Below are 15,569 nucleotides of genomic sequence, written 5' to 3' on the forward strand. Positions count from 1 at the left end.
TCAGATACCATGAAGAGATAGCAGAGCAGCATACCAAATGCAAAATGTTTTCGTCACAACCCCAGAAAAATCATCAACTCATAATTTAGTACAGAAATAAGTAAAAAACGATAGCAACTGTAGGAATGGAAAAATTTTGTACACAAATTCATATTTAATAGATGTTTGTATAACGGCTTTGGTTCGGTTGGTAGTGGGCGGTATGTCATGTGTGGGTGTGTAGAGTCGGTAGGCTCTCCACTTTTCATTATATTAGCGGGAATTTTTTCATAAAAGACAAACATTTTGAGCAAATATATATAACATGTCGTATGAGTTTCAATTATGACATGACTTTTCTTGCGCTAGAATCGCGGCTACATATATACATAAACTTGTAAGTTTATATATTTCAGATTTCTTAACCTATTGCGTATGCTAATGGTGTATACAATTGAAATAGGAATAAATAAAAGTTTCAAATTAAATATTTCCGTCAGATTTTTAAACCTCTAAGATCTTTCTAAGATCTTATTAAATAGCTTTCGACATTTGAATATAGTTAGTATTGCAACCATTAGTACCTATGATCCCTATTACTTTTAAACAAGATCTTTCTAAGATCTTATTAAATAGCTTTCGACATTTGAATATAGTTAGTATTGCAACCATTAGTACCTATGATCCCTATTATTTTTAAACAAATATTTGTTTGTCATCTGGAAATATACAAGAGATTATAAATAGTATTCTCACAATAAGAGACAGTGAATTAGCTTTATTCTGCTTTATCCATTAACTTGGTGGACTAATGGTAAAAAATTACGCACAGATATTTAATTTGAAAATATGTGTATATATAATATTGAGATTCATGTTCTCAATTATATATATTTTCTCATGTGTTTTTGTGTAGCTTATCGAAAAATATATATGTATGTAACTGACAGTACAATGGCCACATAAAACTATTAACAACCGAAAAATAAAGAAAAAATCAGAAAAGTGGTTTTATTGGAACAATTCTACTTAAAATATTAAAAGGGCAACGTGAAGAGTGATTTATGTGCCTAAATACTTAAATTGGAGACTGGATGGTATTCACCTACTTTTCATACCATAGGTTTCACCTACTTTTGCTTCGGTTTTGTTTGTTTTGATATTGCCTAAAAGAATGGGGAAGTGGCGCCTTGAGAAGCCTCAAAATGTGTTCCGAATTTAAAAAAAAATTATAAACAAACGAATATTGCAATCGAATGGGGAATATTCAGTTATAACCATCGTTCTGTATATAGTGCAACAAATATAAGTTTTCCGCTACTAAATCTAAAGTATGATTTAAAACGTTTCTTCCATTTCATGTGATGACTTGCTGCACTATTTACTACTGCTAAACATATATAAAATAAATAAATTTTCTTGGAAATATTTCATATAAAAAAACGAAAATCTTTACTAAACAATTCACCTGCCTATCAACACGCACTTACACACACGCTTATTTACAGCGGTACCTATTGTGTCTGGCTTGTTTTGTTTTGTGTGGCACATTTTTTTCTTATTTTGTTGACTCATTAAAATTCTTTGTTATATAATTTTATTACTCACAATTTCGTCGATTGTAGTTAGGAAGTTTCGCCCTTGCAGCAGTATAATTTCGTAGTTGCGTAGTTTCATTTCACCTTTTTGTTATGTTTTGGCATATGCATTATTTAATTTGAGTTTTCCTTTATTTTCTATGGTCAGTTGATTAAATTAAGCAAATTATGCATAATTAATTGGACGCACTGTTGAGTGTACAGTGGCTGTGTTTTTCTATTATTTCTACAGTTTTAATAAATATTTATTACGTGGGGAAATGTTGAAGGAAGTACATTGGTTTTGTAATTATTAGCTCTATAGTAAAGTATGAAGCTAGTTGTTGTCAAGATAAATTTGATTTGACAAATATTAAAAAATGTCGTTATATATTTTCGAAATAAGGTTATATATACAAACTATAGATTTGAAATAGAATAGAATGGATGTCGAATTTAAAGGACTTTCCTTGCTTACTTTTATATACAAGTATACTTTTTTATTACATACTTTTTTATTTCATATATTATATATTCATATAAAATTCATTATTTCATGTTTTTTGATTTTATATACATGCATGCTTTTGTTGGAACTTGTTTCTAATAGTTTCTAGCGTTTTTGTCATATACAAGCATACAACTGAAACTGAATTATATACAGCATAAGAACACATGAGAGAGTAAAACTATATTATAATTAAATACATTCCCTTTTAAAGGGATACCCATCAGAGTAAAGGTAACAATAGTCGTCAGCCACTAGCCACTCTTTGATTATCTGCCAATTTTCAAAGAGAAAGCTAAAGGAAGTCCACCTCGTAACCTATTATTAGACACAAGGCGTAAATGACTAGTTCGGCATACACAAACAGAAAGGGCAAAAGTGTAAGTCTGCATAATACCGGAGAGTCGGAAGCTTAGAAGCAAACCTTAACAACAACGGTCTACTCGTCTACCCATCTAGCGGATGCATGAAGGCTGCAATTCATTTGATTTATTGCCATTATTAGTGGTTAATTTTCATGGTGGAACCACTTTGCAGTTCACGAAAATAACTAAAATGAATTTCAACAACCAAATATTGTATACAAAATTCAAATCATCCACATCCACATATGCAGCATTTTGCTAAAATAAATTAAGGATTATAAGAAATCAAAACAATGGATAATCTAAAATTAGTTTTGTAGTAAAAATCAGTATAGCCCACAAAATCATAAGAATCGTGGTTTGCAGTCGAATTTCTTTGTTTCAACGAGATTTATCCATTGAAAGTGAACTTATGTCTCATTTCTTGGAACTCTACAAATTAATTTTATTTTTATCAGGTTTTAAAAATTATCTGTACGATACTTTTGTTATACTCTCGCAACAAAAGTTGCTAAGAAAGTATTATAGTTTTGTTCACATAGCGGTTGTTTGTAAGTCATAAAACTAAAGGAGTTAGATATAGGGTTATATACATATATCAAAATGATCAAGGTGACGAGACGAGTCAAAATCCGAATACTGTCTGTCCGTCCGTCCGTGCAACGGATAACTTGAGATATCTTAATGAAACTTTGAACATATGTTCCTTGGGACCGTGAGAGGATTGCTTTCGAAAATGGGCAAAATCGGACCAATTCGGCCAAAACCGAAAACACATAAAGTGTCATACCTAGCCATAAATAAAGTTATAAAAGTAAAATTTGGTACAAAGAATAGTCCTAGTAAGGGCCATATTTGGATGTAATTTTATTGGGAAAGAGGGCCCGACAAATAGGTTTTCGGTATATATCTCGCAAACCAATAAAGCTATATAAACAAAACTTTCTGCAGTCGGTTCTCTTACGTACCTCACCATAAGCCATGAGAATAGCTAAAATCGAATAATAACCACGCCCTCCTCCCATACAAAGGTTAGGTTGAAAATTACTAAAAGTGAGTTAACTCACTGATGAAAAACGTCAGAAACTCTAAATTTTATAGAAGGAATAGCAAAAATAGCTGCACTCAAATTTTTTTACAAAATGGAAATGGGCGTGGCATCGCCCACTTATGGGTCAAAAACAATATCTCAGGAACTACTCGACCGATTCGAATGAAATTCGGTATATAATATTACCCTGACGACAAGTGTGGAAAATGGATGAAATCGGTTCACAACCACGACAACTTCCCATATAACTCAATTTTGAATTCCATCTTATTCCTTTACTTTATAATGTAAACATAAGGAACCAATGAAGATAGCGGAATAAATCACTTGTGAACAAATTTTCGAAATCGGATTATAATTTTTCAATGCCCCGGATATCGAATATGAAGAACTCAGTGCATTCTGGTAATTTTTCACCGAAAATATCGTTACATCTCTCACATATCTCAATTTAATTCAGAGGAAATCCTTTTCTTCTAATAGTGTGTCGCTGTACCAGAAATGGTTAAAATCGGGTCATAGCTTCTCCTAGCTCTCATTTAGCTAATTATAGGATTTTCAAAAATACGATAGGCTTAATAGCTTATAAATCGGTTAATATGTGAAATATTTTAGCCAAATTAAATGAGCATATAATCTTAGATATAATGTATATTGGTGATGAAAATTAGTGAAATCGGTTCAGGAATTACCTCAGCCTATATACTATATAAGATGATTTTCGTTTTCTTATTGGACTTTATGCCGAATATATGGGTCATATTGTGTGTTTTCTTAATAAAAATATAGCAATAAATTGCGAGAGTATAAAATGTTCGGTTGCACCCGAACTTAGCCCTTCCTTACTTGTTTTTGTACAATTCGGCAATATCCCAAAATAATCCAATTAATATAAATTCTGAGAACCATTGTGCTATAGGTCAAAGTCATTTAATAAAACATTGAAATTGATATCGATTGCCAAATCTCAATCCAAATACCTTCGCTTATAACATAATATTCATACTAGTGTAGGAAAATATGTGTACCCCTGAATGAATACACGAAAAATATACGCAAACATATGTACACTCGAATATTTACAGATAAACTTGGGTAAAATCTTTCGATTGTATGGTCAATCGACTCGCTTGTGGTAATTTTGTGGGCGTATTGACTTATAATAGGTCAAGAACGTGCGCCGCATACAAAAACGAGGTTGAAGGATCGTCATGTCAATTTTATTTCATATTATTTTTGGTTCGCACATTTTATTAAAGTTCTTACTCCTCTATGTATAGCTCAGCGGTAAATTACGAGAAAATACAGTCAAAAAATTATAAATACAAATTTGCTGCTGTTGTTTTGAATGGAAGTAGAAAGAGAAGAGAGAATCAAAGCCATTCTTTGGTGAATGCGTACTTAAAAGTCATATGTGCCCAACGGTAACAAAACTCACTGAATTGGTGCACCCTACCAAAGAGTAGACAAAGTCATGCGTGAAGGCGCATGCCACTACCAACAACAGAACATCGAATATCAGCAAAGGAGGCATTAGCATTAGTCTGAAATCTTATGGCCCAGTATATGCAAGCTGCCGCCATAAATCAATGTCAGACGCAATCATTTAAAATCAATCAAAATGTGAGTAAGAGAGTGAGAGAACCGTTTGAACGGTAATAGGTAGTAGCTAGAGGATTGAAGTGGATTGAAAGCACCGTAGCCACAAGCTGCCATCAACCAACAGAAACATCCATGTGAACAATAAACGCGCTTGGTCGGCAGTACCGATTGACCGTTGCATGCAGGAATTGTCCACTGCTAGTGGCAGTTGCGCTTGATTGGCTTATGTTTTAAAGTTTTCTATTTTTTGTCTTCATTGGAGTAAGTGGTTGACAGAACGGAGGTTCGAACACGTTTGCAGCAGCTAAGACTTAAGTAACATCGTGCGCACGTCAGTATCTGTTGTCTACAATCTTTTGGCTGGATAATAAGTCGCCAACACAGTCCTATTGACCATCTGTGTGTGAGGTCGATTAGAAATCTAAATCACAGTTCGTATAAAATTACTGATGGCAATATTTTTCCATGTTTTGGAACACTTTTGCATAACATATCAAGCTATATGTAATTTCGTGAGAGCGCCCTGCTGCCCACTTATAAAATCGACGTTTGTCTTCCCTTTACCATCAAACTTACAATACACTATACATGTGCTGTCAAGCAATGTGGGTGCTGCATTACTAACGCCGCCATTATCTAAATTTCTATTTGTTTCTAATATTGAATGCAGAATTTAATACTCTTAATTCCTATTATATATTTAATTGAATTGATTTCACGAGATTTTCTGTAAAATCATGTAACTTAGTTTTCGAAGAAGCAATGTATCATTACTTAATGTAATTTAATTTTTGTTGTGCCTCCATACAAAACTAAAATTTCAATCTACAATTAGCCAAAGAGCTAGCGAATGGCGACTGACTTTGAATTTCTCCTCCCATTTTTGAAACATTCCTTGTAGGACATTCAATATCCAATATTTATCTTATTCTGTATGCTCTAACAGGTTATAAAAGAACCCCAAATGAAAACACCTCGGAAGATGAAAACTGTGTACAGTACATGCGAAGAAACAAAATGGCTTTACCTTATTATTACAGCTTTTGTATGCAGTTTAAACTTATACTTGATGCGAGTACGTTCCTAATTGTTTTCACAAATAGAAATACTCTAAACTTAAACAAATGGAAAATACACTCTACACCCATTTTGCTTTCGAATTTTGAAGAAAAAAGGAAATCATCAGTCCATTCTCGGTGACTGCAGACGCCAACACCAGACAATTGAAAAACTTCTTAGCCAAGAATTCGTCCGGTCGAAAGTAATCGAATTATTTTCAGCAGAGTAATTTCTAATTGAAAAATATTGTGACACAGAGTATGCGTATGTGTGTCCTGTATAAAAAAATATTTGTATCAAAGCCTGGTGAACTTGGTGAGAATTGCTCTCCCATTTCTGCCAAATCGAACGACGCCATTTCAAGTCAATATCAAAGTTCTTCATACACTGACAGTAAAGTATCTAAGCAAACCGCGCAATTGGGCCTGAATTGGCCAAATACGTATATGGTTTTCGGATCAGAGCAAAGTAACACTAGTTTTGAGAACACTTTTCTAAAGTTTTGTCTCTAAAACACTGCTAGCAAATTGTAATGTTTTTGATTTTGTCAATGGCCTTGCATGAATGGCTGACATTTTGAGGCGTGGTAGGAATACGAGTATTTTCGTGTAGGGGGGTGTGGGTCGCTAGCAATTTCCTTTCGCCGCTCGAGTGTGTGCATTCAATTAGAAATTGTTGTACTGCTATCGCGCTGACACGCGGACAACATACTGGGGATGTGCTGTTTGTTGGCAATATGGGGTGAAGGGATTTTCGCAGAATACTTGTAATTTAATTTCCGTGTTGTGAACGTGTGGCGAATTTCAAAAAAGCATTTTGTCTCACTCGCCTGAAAAATGTCCCACTTAGAATGTAGCTTTATATAGCCCTCATGATATAAATAATATTATTAATCAGAAATTTTAGCGAAGGCAATTTTTTACACATAGTTGTTACATAGGCATGTATAACTATTAGCAACATTGTAATTATTGCAAATTAAAATTAATTTAATTAAATTAAATTAGCGCAGCGTAATGAAAAGATCTCTCTAAATGACATGTCTACCATTTATGAAACAAGTTTTGCCCAAAAATGCATACATACAAACATGTGTTGGAACTAAAACAAGTCACTAAGAATTACACACTCGAAATTTCGCAATGACGCCTGCTCCCTGATGACTGACAGCCGACTAGTCATCAGTCACCAGCTTTCCCCTCTGTCTGTTGAATTTGAACACGCACACGTTGCAAGTGTCAAGGCGCTTCGCCCGTGTTAAGCCTCTGACAGTGTATTTGGTTGAGTTGCTAAAAATCGTAAACAAATCTAGATCTGTTCGGAATTTACGTCCTCAAATAAAAACTATCTCGAAGTTTAAATTGAGCATTTTTTCAAACTTTCCCGTTTTCAGCTATATACCCATTTCCTCACGTTAAACGATTCTGGAACACTTTTAGGACTCTTCACTGTTACGATAACAAGTGTTTCAAGAGTTTGATGAAACAAATGACGGTGCAGGTTCTGTCCCTGGTGTTGTCGGAAATTAGAGTTTTCGGTTATCTAAACTACTAACTAGAGCCCCTTACGCATTCTCAAATAGGCATTTTGGACATTTGACAGCTCCTTCGCGAATGGACAAAAGATTCCATGCTGCCACATCCGAACGATCCACAAACCGCGCTTCAGGTCGAGGGCACTGAAGCGCTAGTTTTGCCAACTCATATCATAAATCGCATATGAGACGAGTATTGAACAACGAAATAAAACGCACATAAATCAAAATGGCTGGACGGACGGACGTACTGACGGGCGACCGGATAAAGGTAAGCGGGAGAGCGGCCATTCCAGCAACTACCAGACAAACGGACAGATGGGCAACCGACGGTCAGTGTGGAATGAATGTGTACGGTTCGCCCCTAGTATGCGCATATATACATATGTATGTATGTATGTATATCATGCCGATTGATGTCTTAGGGTGGAGAAATAGCGGCAGAGTTGGTGAGGAATGGAGTGAACGATATCATGGGGAATGAGAATGAAAAAGGAATAACGGCAACGACACGAGAGATGTATGTTAAAACAACAACAACGGCATGAGAGAAATGAGTTGTTATGCCGGGGAGGGTGCAGTAAGAATTTTTTGATAGTTAGGTAGGCAAAGCAAACGCAGCTTAAGAACAATCGAGGATGATGGTAGAATAACATGCAGCTAGAATTGAAACGCATTCATGCTTTTTGTATGTGGTTATGTGTGTAGATGAGTGAGCAGAGCGAATTTAGAACAGAACGAATGAAATGACGACGGGTTGACTGGCTGTCAAAAGAACAAACATGGGCGCACAGAGGCGATGGCAACGCGAAAAAAACAAAAGCTTAGAAACAGCCAGCAACAGCAAATACGAACATTAAGGCATTATCAAGAGCATATCCGCTACCACAAAAAAATCAAATGACATCATACGAACGAAGAAACAAGCAATCGTTATATACCTATATGTGCATACATAGAAATGTCAAAAACTCACAGAAAAATTTTTGAAGAGTTACAGAAACTGTTGTTTTTAGGAAAAGAAAAGGCCTTGATATCCAGTAAAACTATCTCTAAAAATAAGACTATACCAGATTTGATGATTTAAAAATACTTCTCATGATTTTTTTTAATTCACTCATATCATTAAGACTGCACAGGTACACAATATTATGCATATTCTGTTTAAAAAATGGATGTAAAAAGATGTACTATATGAAACATTATTAATGTTCCACGAAAATGAATACACTACACTTCCCATTTACGTATGTATGATTGTATATAATATGTACATTCGTACATGTATGAGTATATAAAAAAGACAGGTGGTTATTTTTATTCCAAAAGCATAATGCATAATCAATTAAACAGACCAGAAAAAATTATCAACTTTTACAACCTAATTACAAGAAAACAATTGAGTTTGGAAGATTTATTGTTTCACGCAATTAGCGCTTTGATATGCGCGAACACACCGAAACTCAGGCGCATGAGTGCCGGGAAAATGATCGAAGGGCCGCTTAAAAACTGCGTTCGTACAAAGAATTATGGTAACGCAATTAAATAATCAACTGAAAAATGGGAGGAATACAAAAGCGGCAGCATTACAACAAGTATGGAAATAATGTACTGATTACCATACATACTTAATGAAGCCATTTAAATAAACACTCACCACTCATGTGGACGGACAGCAACACAAAGCTAGAACCATTCAAAACAATGCCGCAAAACAAATCCTGGCAGTGCATATTAATGAACATATGTACACACGCGGAGCCGAAGTTGGAGGAGTAGCACGATTACGAATATGAAAAAACTCACCGATTCGCCAAATATTTAACAACAACGACATTTGGTAAGGACTCTTTTACGCTTTTCACTTTCAATTGAAATTTAACTTTAATGTTTGTTCTCACATTTAAGCGAAGACAAAATAACTGCTTCACAAATATATACATATAGTAAAAACAAGCAAACGATAACGCATCATACAAACAACAATAAATCTTAACAAAATTTTGGTACGGTGAGGAGCAACCGATGACAATTCTCTCTTTATTCCTCATAGTTGCTCAAGCACCAAGGAGATATTCTCTTTGCTAACGAAATTTATCTACTACATATACAAGAAAGTCCGTTTTGCCACTTTACTACGCCAGACGCGTTGTTGTCACATTTATTTTTGTTGGATATCTCTGCTTTGCTCATTTGTTATTGCGGCCGCCTACTTATGCTGCATGAACAATAAAAAGTCAAGTTCAATTTGATTCATTCATTGTTGCATCTTACAGCTGTGCCAAGATAGTACAAACGCTGAAGTCGATTTTACTCGACAATGAAGCACGGCAAATTAGAGTATTTGTAGTCACTATCCTGACGTCTGAGAACATAATGACAATTGGCCAGATTTCAGCGGCGGAAAATTAAATATTCATATATAAAACGCTGAGGCACTTCCACTATTGTTAGATATATGAAATAAATATTCACGATGTGCGCTTACTGTTTGGATAAAGGGGTGCAAAAGTTATTGCTAGTGAAACAGAATAACTGACTTTAAAAATATACATTTATGTAATGTATGTATGTATTCATATGAATGAATTAGTATCATTAAAACTGACACTCAGAAATTCATTAAACATCTACGGAATGGGTATGAAAAAATAATGGTGGAATTATCAGCATGCTTAGTTATAGTAATGAACTACACATTTCTTTATCAAATTGTTTGCATTTATAATATGCACGCATTTCATGGGATTTTTAATTTGCTTGAGAAGCAACAGTTAGTCCAGGTGACAACATTGTGATACTCTTCAAATAGGTGTTACTAATAAACGTACATACATACAATATACGTGTGGATATACTTATATAAAACAAGCCCTACTTTTTCACCCATTTGACAGAAATTGGTTCAAATAATGCCAAAACTAAAATTAAAATTTAATATATCCACATAGTTTTGTAATTCGTAACTCAAGCTTAACTCACCGCTCTCAAACGCATTTGAAAAACTCAACAATAAATTTAAATGTTGCGCAACATCGTTGAGTATTTCCAGCAACATATATTTGAGCGCTTGCACTTCCAGCGCAACATTTCCAGCTGGTATTAAATATATTAAACAGAGTACATATGTATATATGTGTGCATTTCTAAGTTTATTTGCTCATACTACATATGCACACTCATAAACGGAATTGCACGTGTATTAGAAAATTTGTAGATATATTAATAAGTCGAAAACAATATTTCCCAAGCTTTAACACAAATCAATAAGTGAACAAACTAAGGTGATATTTTTTTATCAGAAAGATGCCAATAAACTCAAATTTGTCTTCATCCATTGCTGTATAAAGAAGAAATTTTGTGGAAGTTTTAGCAGAGTTTAATTTTTATTCGATTTAATACAATCTCTCGCAAGCCAAAGTATTATTTCATAAAATTGTTTCCCAATGTGCGGTTGCACTGTACGCAAACAAAATAGCCGGTGATGCTTTCATATAAATATTTCCTGCAGGGCATTCTCTCTTTCGCTCAATCAACAGATTCCGGCAACATTACTTATTTTCCGCGCAACATTAACACCTCACTAAACCACCACCAACGCTTCTGCAGTAATCGGCAACACTGAGACATATTTACTCGCACTCTTCCAACTTGAATTCATTTCCTCGGCAATTCATCATCTTTACGAGAGTTCGGCAACGCTCGTGTTTCGTGCCATTGTGTTTTTCAGTTTCATACATTCTGGTTTGTAGATATGTGCTCTTGGCTCTTATTTGTTTTGCTTTCGTTGTGGCCGTTGCCATGTTGCCGACTTCGGAGTAGTAGCGCGCGCCATTGGCAACATGCGAAATAGATTTATTGGAATGTATATGAGCTGAGCTCATTGTAGATTCATTGTTAGCGTGATGGTTTAGTTGTTGTTGTGTGAACACATAAAATAGACGTACGTTTAGCAGAGTGGTAGGCAGGCAGAAAGTAGTAAGCAGACATCGGCAAGACAACAGGAATAAGCATCGAAGCAACTAAACTGTTAAACAGTGAATGGCGGCCCGTAGTAGTCCGCGTGTGCTTACCGTATTTTGTTATGTTTTTGCGTTGTTTGCCGGGAGTTCTATTCTTGCGTTCGCTGCTGCCGCGTAAAATATGCGCTCGATTTTCGTTTGACGACGTATTTTGCGAGTAGATTCAATACGATTTATATATTCATATGAAGATTGGATTAATATAAGGAATATTTTTTGCAAATACATGTGTTTAAAAAATAATAATTTATTCAAATTAATAAAAGTGTTTAATGCGAATTTAAGTGTTTATGTACAATGGCATCTTAGTGAATTATAAAAAATCTTGTGATGAAATTGTGAAATTTTGATAATAAAAAAATAGCTTTTGAACGCTATGTGGCTCATAAAAAACCGAAAATGACATGGAAAATCCGTAGAAAAATGTATTTGGCGTGACATTAGAATCAACGAGCCGCTTTCAATTAACTGCAAGCCTTTTGGCTTTAAAATAACAAAACGAACTTTTCAGTTATTAATTTGGTTGCGTATTTGTCGTACAACGCTTTATGTCAATTTTGAGTGTCGTGGGAAAATAATAATCTGGTTAACGCAATTTTTGAAGTTATAATTAAATAAAATAAAAAATATGAAATGTAAATATAAAAACATTATAAAGTGGCAACTAAAAATTAAAAAATAAGTATATCTTTTTAAAAAATAAGTATTTTTTAAAAAACCAAAAGTGCGACATTTCACATAAACAGAAAAGATTAAGTTCAAAAATACCATTCCCATCTACATTTGATACAAACGTGCTTGAAGATTTTAAATGCTTTCGTATGGTGTTATTGGTCGCTGCTGTATCCGTAAATCTTATCAACTGAATAGCATTGAACTTTTCATCTTCGCGTCATTGCGTCGTCGCTCCGTCAATCTCTAAAACAATAAAAGGGCATAAATGTCGCATCCCCGATGCCAAAAATAATTAAACGCAATAAATAATATCAGCAGAACGTAATCAGTACCTTTCCAACGCAGCTAATAAACGATTCAGAAAGCAACGCGTGTTCAAAAACAAAAGTGCGTGTCATTTCGTTTGAATTGAGCTGTGAGTGCGAGAATTAACGGCGTTCTTGTACACTTTAGCAAAACGTTAATCAAAAATGTGTGTGCAAATCTACAAAAATTTAGTGATTTGCTAATAACTAAAGTAAAATCATTTTGAATGAGAGAACGGACAGCTATAAAGCAATCATCTTCGTTTATGGGTAAAAAAAGAAAATTCACGCGTCATCCACATAAAAATTTCGAATATTTATGTTTGCCTCATAGTCTTACGCTTGCGTTTCCTTGGTACTCCATTCTTCTGCACATACAAATTGCTATCGCCTCACTTTTAATTTTGGTGCAGATTATTATTTATTTCTACTGTTTTCTCAACTCGCTCTATAAATTGATGAGGACTAAGTTTTTGGGAAGCAAGTCATACAATGCGAGTTTTAAAGTCCACTTAACTTAATCCAAAGAATACAACTAATATTAAAAATAGCTGTCGTACAATTGTGCTTGTAAATAGTAATTCAAAAATTGTGATATTGATATAAGTTTAAAAACTGCGAATAACTTTGTATTTGAATATATGAAGTTTGTTAGCATTAAGTTCGAATCAACATATGTATATGATATATATATTCTAAAACTACAATCATAATCATTCGGAGAAAAAAATAATAAAATTGGGGGAGTATTACTGCATAACGTTTTCGTATTACGTGTAACCAAGGTGAGTCTAATTGAAAACTATTTTTTTGTTGTTAATATCCCCTTTCTCTATCGAATGATATTTATACTCTCGCAACAAAAGTTGCTAAGAGAGTATTATAGTTTTGTTCACATAACGGTTGTTTGTAAGTCATAAAACTAAACGAGTTAGATATAGGGTTATATATATCAAAATGATCAAGGTGACGAGACGATTAAAAAACCGAATGTCTGTCTGTCCGTCCGTCCGTCCGTGCAACGTATAACTTGAGTGAAAATTGAGATAACTTGATGAAACTTGGAACACATGTTCCGTGGGACCGTGAGAGGTTTGCTTGGGAAAAATCGGACCACTTCCACGCCCACAAAATGACGAAAACCGAAAACACATAAAGTGTCATAACTAAGCCATAAATAAAGTTATACAAGTAAAATTTGGTTATTTGTATATATCTCGCAAACCAATAAAGCTACATAAACCAAACTTTCTGCACTCGGTTCTCTTACGTACCCCACAACACACCATGAAATTAGTTGAAATCGGATGATAACTACGCCCACCTCCCATACAAAGGTTATGTTGTAAATTACTAAAAGTGGGTTAACTCACTAACGCAAAGTGTCAGAAATACTAAATTTTACAGAAGAAATTGCAGAAGGAAGCTGCACTCAGATTCTTTTACAAAATGGAAAATGGGCGTGGCATCGCCCACTTATAGGTCAAAAACCATATCTCAGGAACTACTCCACCGATTCGAATGAAATTCGGTATATAATATTTTCTTGACACCCTAATGACACGTATGGAAAATGGATGAAATCGGTTCACAACCACGACAACTTCCCATGTAACTCAATTTTGAACTACATCTTATTCATTCACTTTATAAAATATATGTACATAAGCACTTGTGAAAAAATTGTCGAAATCGGACTATAACTTTTCAAAGCCCCGAATATCGAATATGAAGAATTCAATGCCCCATGGTAATTTTTCACAGAAAATTTCGGTAAATCTCTCAGGTATCTTAATTTAATTTAGAGGAAATATTTTTCTTCTAATAGTTTAACTTCTCCTAGCTCTCATATACCTAATTATAGAATTTTCAAATTGGGTCAAATTGTGTGTTATCTTAATAAAAATATATCAATAAATTGCGAGAGTATAAAATGTGCGGTTGCACCCGAACATTTGTTCGAAACTAAGTATAATTTTTTATTATAGTTTTTTTTTTTTTGCACTTCCTGGATTTTTATCACTTGCACTGAAGATTAATAAATAATTGATTAATTAAATTTCTCGGCTATTTGAAATACCTAAGCGCTTTTATATCCTCTCTATCTAATCAGCTGTTTTCATTTTGATTAAACAAATTCACAATTTATGTCGACCGAAGTAATTATAAAAATAAATTAATTAAATAACAATAACTGCAATTTAATATTAATGCAGTTCATAAATCTATATCACTCAACCGCAACGCTGCCAACACACAGAAACAAATTAGTTATAATCACACAAAGCGCTTGGCGCAAACTTTAAATACTCGAACGCAACTCAATAATCATATAAACCTGCATGTGTATATATATGTATGTATATACATACATACATATGCTACTCATATGAATAATACTGTGTAAAAATTGGCTGAACAACAAAAACTTGAGCACGTCTGCAAACAATAACAAATTGGACATCGACACAGCATACATCAGCTGGGAAAAAATTAAAATAATTTCCATATGCAAATAAATGATGGCTTCCCCTGAGCGAGTGCATTTCGACCTGAACATATGAAATAATTAGTGTAAAAGCGATTTATGTTAATCACAAACAACTATACCAGCATAAACGGCGATTGTAACACTCATGACAACAACAAAAATATGCAATTACGTAGCATATAGTACAGCTTACAACACCAAAAAAGCATCTTCATGCTTTGTCAATTGCAAATTATGGTTGCTGCTTAAATAAAATGCACGTAATGACACATACTTTTACAAGCCAGTTAGCGCACTCATACTTCAAGTCAAAATGCAATAAATAATCTCACTCATACTTTTCGCATATTTTTATTTTCATTCATTTGTTATTGTTGGTTCTGAATACGCTGAGTATTTAC

General features: G+C 34.1%; 1 protein-coding gene across 6 annotated transcripts in view; it reads left to right on the forward strand.

Moving 5' to 3' along the window:
• Nucleotides 1-15,569, forward strand: part of LOC105219617 (homeotic protein antennapedia) — a 159,039-nt gene that overhangs the window by 93,540 nt on the left and 49,930 nt on the right. The window contains exon 1 of one of the 6 annotated variants that reach the window (XM_011195886.3): nt 3,687-13,462. The exons of the other annotated variants lie outside the window; for them this stretch is intronic. The gene's annotated coding sequence lies outside the window, so the exon portion shown is untranslated. Of the gene's footprint in view, nt 1-3,686; nt 13,463-15,569 lie in introns of those variants that run through there. 6 annotated transcript variants of the gene reach the window in all.

This window comes from Zeugodacus cucurbitae, chromosome 2 (assembly GCF_028554725.1).
Source record: "Zeugodacus cucurbitae isolate PBARC_wt_2022May chromosome 2, idZeuCucr1.2, whole genome shotgun sequence".
Lineage (NCBI taxonomy): Eukaryota > Metazoa > Arthropoda > Insecta > Diptera > Tephritidae > Zeugodacus > Zeugodacus cucurbitae.